Source organism: Zootoca vivipara, chromosome 2 (assembly GCF_963506605.1).
Source record: "Zootoca vivipara chromosome 2, rZooViv1.1, whole genome shotgun sequence".
NCBI classification, from domain to species: domain Eukaryota; kingdom Metazoa; phylum Chordata; class Lepidosauria; order Squamata; family Lacertidae; genus Zootoca; species Zootoca vivipara.
Genome location: NC_083277.1, coordinates 97,438,767 through 97,445,805, shown reverse-complemented (window position 1 = coordinate 97,445,805; position 7,039 = coordinate 97,438,767).

The window sequence follows — 7,039 nt, the reverse complement described above, 5'->3', positions numbered from 1 at the left end:
CTCATCTTGCTTTCAGCCTGAGGGAGCCGGCGTTTGTCCGCAGATAGCTTTGCAGGTCATGTGGCCAGCATGACTAAACCGCTATTGGCACATGGAGAAGGCAGAGCGCACAGAAACACCGTTTACCTTCCCACTGCAGCGGTACCTATTTATCTACTTGCACTGATGTGCTTTTGAACTGCTAGGTCGGCAGAAGCTGGGACAGAGCAATGGGAGCTTGCCCCATCGCAGGGATTTGAACCGCCGACCTTCCCGCAGCAAGTTCAAAAGGCTTGGTGGTTTAGACCACAGGGTCACCTCTAAACCTGAACCATTAAGGGTGAAGCATGCTTATTTCGTCATAGACCTTAGGCACCAGGCAAAAACATTCCTCTTTACCCAGGCCTATGGCCATATAATCTATGGCCTATGAAAGTGTGCAGGAGTGGACTGTTATGATGATGATGATGATGATGATGATGATGATTAGGCTGTCTGTCGTTCTGTTTTTATTATGCTTTTATCATTTATGTTCTGTATTTATGTGTTTTTAATGTTGTACACTGCCCTTGGATCTTCTAATAAAGGGTGGTAAATAAATTGAATAAATAATAATAATAATTTAACTCAGTGATACTTACTTCTGAGCAAACATGCACAGCATCAGGGGACGCAAAGACACCACAAGTTTTGCAAGCGGCAGCTCATCTTCTCCCTCTCAATTTGGGGAGCAGTGGACCGAACTGGCACAGACATTGTCAGAAACATGTTTCCTTTCTGAGTGGAGAGGCTCACACTCGGCCACAGCTACTTTAAAATGCTGCGGTCTCTACATGGACCTCTATAAGCATCTATTGCTTCCAACCTGGAGAAAGTGATGGAGAAGAACTCATTATAGATATATAGATATAGATATATAGATACAGATACACACAGAGAGAGAACCTTGATCCCCTGTCCTGTCAATATCAATTAAATCCACGAGCTATAGCCAACCAACAACATCGGGAGGGGAAAGAGTTGAGACTTTTCTCCAGATAGAAAACGGGGCCAACAGGAGAGGGGCGAGTTTTGTCTCGAGGCTTTCGGTGAACAGCTGCCGATTCCCACGCCTCCTACACGCCAGTGTTCCCACGCCATCTTCTGTTGGCTTCTCAGAGTGGTTTGCAAAGACTGGGAGTTTGGTTTGTTTTTTGGACACTCCCTCCGCGCTAAAAATAACTCGTTTTTTAAAAAAATCCTCCTAGTTTTTTCTGCAATTCCCCCACCCCCAACCCCACCCCGGGTTTATTCCTGCCTCCTGTGGGTTTGCAAACAGCAGCCCTCCATGAGAGAACTTTTTCAGTCCTTCAGCCAAGGACTAATCAAGAAGTTCATTTGTTTAGGCATGACGTAGAGACAATGGCTGGGATTCACTGTGTTATCACCAATCGCTATCGTTGTGAGTGACCTTTGGCTTATTGTGTATACCAGGGGTTCCCAACAAAATTTTCTTGAGGACCCCTCATCGAGCCGCTATTGTGACAAGGACCCCCATTAATTCCTAATCCTAAAATTAAAAAGTGAGAGCCAAATTAAGAGTCTTTTTATATTTTATATTTATACGTTTTTTACAGTTCTTCCTCTTCATCTGTAGGCCTTTGTTGTTTTAACAAACCACTTTTTAACCAACGGCCCATTTTTAACTACGCGAACTGTAGCTTCCATGGAAAACAACGCTTTGTTTACAAACACTACTGTTTTGCAAAGAGGCAGCGCGTGCCAGGGAGGAGGGAGGGGAATGGAGAAGACAGGGTACCTGCGCAGTAGCTCACAAATGAAGCCGACGCGCGCAAAGCATCTTGGGGAGGTGAGCGTTAGTAGAATGCGCGCGCTGCCTCTTTGCAAAACAGCAGTTTGTAAAGCGCCACCTAACGGCATACAGCATAACTACTGCCTCTATCTAATTCTAGTTTTGTGCTAGACTCTGCTCATGCAGGAAGCGGCCAAAACAAAAAATCTGTTATCATAAAAAATATATTTAATATATTTTTTATTCTAATAGCATCTTGCGGACCCCTCTGGCATAGCTCGCGGATCCCTGGGGGTCCCCGGACCACCTGTTGGGAACCACTGGTGTATACATTTCAGCATCATATAGACTTGTATGGCTTATACTGTATGTACTTGTAGTTCTTGCATTTCATGGGCATTTGGGTCCACCCATTAAAAGAGGGATGTGTGTCTCTGTAAGGGCAGCTGTGGTCAGGGAAGCTTGTGTCTGGGCACATGCTCTGCATTCAGAAGGTCACTAAGGGCAGATGATCTTCTGGAGACAGACATAAAGGAGCGAAATTGTGGTCTGTGAAGCTTTGCAGTGGGTTACTGTGTAGTATTCTGCACGCTTGGAACCTGCTTTTTAATAAATGAAGCCTCATAGGTCCACCCAACGTTACCTGAACTCTGGAGTCTTATTTTACCAGGCATGGCTAAAACTGCAATTGCCACATGGTTGCAAAGCATCCCCAGAAGGTCAAATGAGCAGAGTTGCCCCTGAGCTGTATTATTATGTCTAACCTATCTGCATATTTTTAAATGGCAGTAATAATAATAATAATAATAATAATAATAATAATAATAAATTTATTATTTATATCCCGCTCATCTGGCTGGATTTCCCCAGCCACTCTAGACGGCTCCCAACAGAATATTAATAATAATAATAATAAAGCGACAACATCAAACATTAAAAACTTCCCTAAATATGAGTTGCCCATATGAATGATGGTTGCACTTCTTCTTTTTCCTAGTGGCAGCTTGATCTAAAACCCAGCCCCTGGCAGTTGCTTAGCCTGGAGAGTTTTGCTTATTTCTTTCCTGTCTTTGTGCCTTTAAATGCACTCGGCGATATGTAGTGCCTGTGCAATATTGGGCAAATATTATCAGGTTCACAATACTCTCATTTAAATATAGACAAATGTTCTCTTATAGATACTAGGAACTTGAACTTACAAGTGGCCTCTTCTTCATAAACGTTATATGCTTGTGCATTATAATGAAGTATTATATATATATATTTAAATGATTATAATTTGCTCCAGTTTGTGCAGTTATGAAAAGGACATACACCCTTTCTTCCATTGGGTGGCATAATGAATCCATCATCACAGCCTTTGAAATACTAACTGTACTGCATCTCAGAAGCTGGAGTTTACTGCAGTGCTATTTGTAGCAAAGAATGGATCTGTGGCTCAAATGGACAAGAAATGGCATATCTGCCAACATAGATACAAAACCAACAAATTGTAAGTTTGCATAAAGGAATACAATGAAGTATATCAATAAGGAAGTCCCAGGATGGTGCATATATCTGTGAATATTTGTTGCATTGGCAGGTGCGAAGCAGAAGTTCATTCATATTGATTTAAAGCTTTTTCCACCAGATATCATTAGGAGGTTGAGATAATGATTGAATTCAAGCAGTCAGCATTGGACTCTGAAGCCATTGCAGACTAAATTTATGGGGGGCTGGGGGCTGGGCATATCCCAAAATTCTGCATCAGTGCAGGAAAAACAAACCCAAACATGGATTACTTTGGTACTGAGTGCAGGATTAAACATCCTGGAAATTTCAGTTTTTAAAATATAACAAGCAAGTTTCTAGTCCTCATTGGGAGTGATGATAGGTTTGTCTGTAAGTGGGCAGGAGCTGCTGAAATCTCCAGGTCAGAGCAGCAGTCAGAAAAAGAAGTGGCTTCAGTGCCGGGTACATTTCTTTTTTCCTCCTTGTGAAGCAAAATAAATTGTGCAAAGCACATAAATATATAGAAATATGCTTAGAATTCAGGATAACACGGTAGATAATTTTGAGTTTTGGAGACAGCACAGCCCTGAAAATGCCTACCTGCCTTCCATGTTACTTTATGCACAGAGGACCTAGGGAAAAGATCCTTTAAAATTATATCCCACACAAACTTCAACCCATGTGCTTTAGGAAAAGAGGTAGAGGAAGTATGTGCCTTCTCACTGCTGTAAATCAGTAGTAATGCAGGTGGTAAAAGACCAAAGAACAGCAACTGTTACCTTTCCCCCCACCCCATCCCAGTGTCTGCTGTAGTCTGCCTTTCTGTCTCGTTAAATAGTGCGGGAAGCAGCTTTGCCATAAAACTGGTGCTCAGAGGATATTATGTACACAGAGCAAGCTGAGGTGAAAGATCTCATACATATAAACAACCAATGCGGAGATTTCCACGCTGCAAGATATGACTGCACAACTGGGAAATTAGCCTGAGATTTCAGCTGGCACCACTGTGCAGTTGTGGCTCAGCAAACCCTTTATTTCAAAGTCACAGTTCTCTGCTTAGGGCAGGAGCTTTGCTCCAGAGTCACGGACGTGTGACTTCCATGTGCATTCTCAGCACACGTCGTTCCAAGCTGACAGCCCTGTACAGTTTCTCTCGTCTCCAGCAATAGTGCCACCTAGTGTACAGTATCTGACAGGAAAGGTGTAACTGTAGGCAAACAAAATTCCAATTTATTTTTTTGGAAATGTAAAATTTGGGGGGAAAAATGCAGATGCTTTTAATTCATCAAGAGTTCTAACTTTCAGTTATCTGTGTTTGAATGCCAACTTGCTTGTTTAATGGACAGTGTTGTGCTTGTGGCAGTGAAGTCTCCTGCATTGATTTTCCCCTTGGGGAAAGTTTTGAGAATGCTTGCAGTCCATTTTCCACACAGTAAGAGAAGTGAAAGTTCGCTGTTTGGCTGGGATTAAGATTTCAAACAGACCTTACGAGACAATAGTAGCTTTCTTGTGGGATAGACTGAGGACTGGGACAAGATTCCGGGATATAGGGATGTCCAGGAACAGGGAAACCAGAGACAAGGTGGGTGGTGCAATGAAGCTCAGCCTAGGCAACAGAGTTGAGAAACAGGAATGGTAAGGGAAGAATTCCTTGCAGGTTTTGTCCCAAGGGAGAGGTACGTGAAAGTTTTTCTGTCTCTGATACTAAAGAATGGACCTTGACTGAAGTAGGGACACTGTTTGCTGCTTAGTCGTGGCCAGGAAGATGTATTGAGCTACTGGTGGTGAATATACAGGGTTAAAGGAGGGGGGGGGCAAGGAGAAAACAGGAAGAAGGCAAACTTTCACACTGAAGCTGGAAGGGGCTGTGCAGTATTGTCAAGGAAGCACATTGGCCAGGGAGACTTGGCAGGACAAGGCCTATGCAAACAATTGGTTTTAAGGATTGTATGTCTGATATATGTTCTTCATAAGGCAATCATTAGGGCTCAGGCATTATTTGATGGAAGCAGGAGACATCACAACTATATTGGTTTTTTGAGACTGGGCATTCTAATCTGAGACTGGCATTGAGTTTGGTGTTCAAGTGGCATACAAAAGCTGGAAGGGGAAACAAGCCAGTTTTGGTCCCTAGCTTATACAGAGCTAGAAATGTGACACTTCACCACGGCTACCCCACGTGCTATTACCGGGGCTAATGGAAGCTGTCACTTGTTGTTGATTACTGCCTGCTTGCCTGCCAAAATGTGTATCACACGCTAAGGGGACAATTGATTCTTCAGATCATATGAAATGCCTGAGCAAATAAAAATTGAACAAACAGTCTATCACTGTCTGTAAGTTAGGATGATAAGCCTCAGAAACTCATACGTGCGCATATACTAGCTATCAGGTAGAGGCGTGAGAGAGTGTGTGTGTCTGTTTAGGAGAAGCAGAGAACGTTCAGCTTCACCTGATTTCGCTACCAGCAGAACTCTCCGCTGTCTCTGCTCCTCCTTCTTGTCTGCAAAATGCTTCTGGAGATCTTTTCAATGCAAAATGCAGTTTGAATTATATCGAAGTGTTGCATCAGCACAGTGCTTGGGGGTATCCAGGAGTTTCTCTCTTATTTTCAAATATCAGAACCAACCCAAGTATGGAATCAACATTAACAAATCTTATATAGCAAATGTCAGTTTTGCTTAACATTCAGTGTGAAGTGAGTCGCGTTAAAATATTCATTTTGTCAGCATGTGTTTATGCTGCTCCCACCTGTATCCACATACTGGTTCCAGTCTTCATTTCCCACATTTATTCAGACTTCCATCCTGCATCTCTTTCCACATCTTCTATTTATTGCTCTGAACCATTTCCCTCTGCCTCTTCAATCTCTACTCTCAGTCACCTTGACCTCTTCTGCCTCTCTTCCTTTCAGTGTGAACTTGCTGACTCACCTACCAGTGACCACTTTCCTCAATCCTCTGCCCTCTATTCATGCTTTTTAAGGCTCCTATTTCCTTTATCACATTGTCCTGCTTCCTTCTCCAACTCTTAAGAGATGCTGCATTGCTAGAAATGCTTGATATTAATTGAATTATTGTGCTCCTGGGAAGGTTTCAATCAAAAGCTATTATGCAGTTCACTCTTTTTAATAACGGTTTTGTGCATATTTTTCAGCACCAATTTGAGACATATTTTCTTCTCGCTCCCTCTCGTATTTGGTGCTGCCTGCTGTTTTGCTTTTTCTCCTTCTCTTCCTTGTGCTCAAGAACTCTGCATAACCAATGACAAAAGACTGCAATTTCAGCCCAAGGCTGTATAGATAGCAGCAAACTAAACTATGGGTTATGCCTTACTTGAAACGCATGCTGAAGGCGATTGCTACTAGCAGGAAATTATTAGTGCCAAAGGGGAGAAGCAATGTATATTCTTGCCCATTAACAGGTTCAAGCAAAGTGATTGGTGAAGTTAATAAGAAGAGAAAGCACCAAACTTATTAGATTGCAGCCTCTTAAAGAAAGCATATAATTGGCCATTCCTTCAGATCTTGCCTGAAAGCCAAGAATGAATGTGAAGTGCTAACACACCTTGATTTCCCACTAAGAGAGGCATAAATGGAGCCAGAATCAAATTTGGGCAAAGACAATATCCCTTAATTTGATTTGTCCTTTTACCCTGAGCAAGCCATCCAGGAAGAGTTGATACATGAGACCCAGAATTCAGGTCAATAAGATACTCTTTTCAGATCAGCATCAAGTCAAACACACCTTGCAGACTGCTTGCATTACAATGGCACCT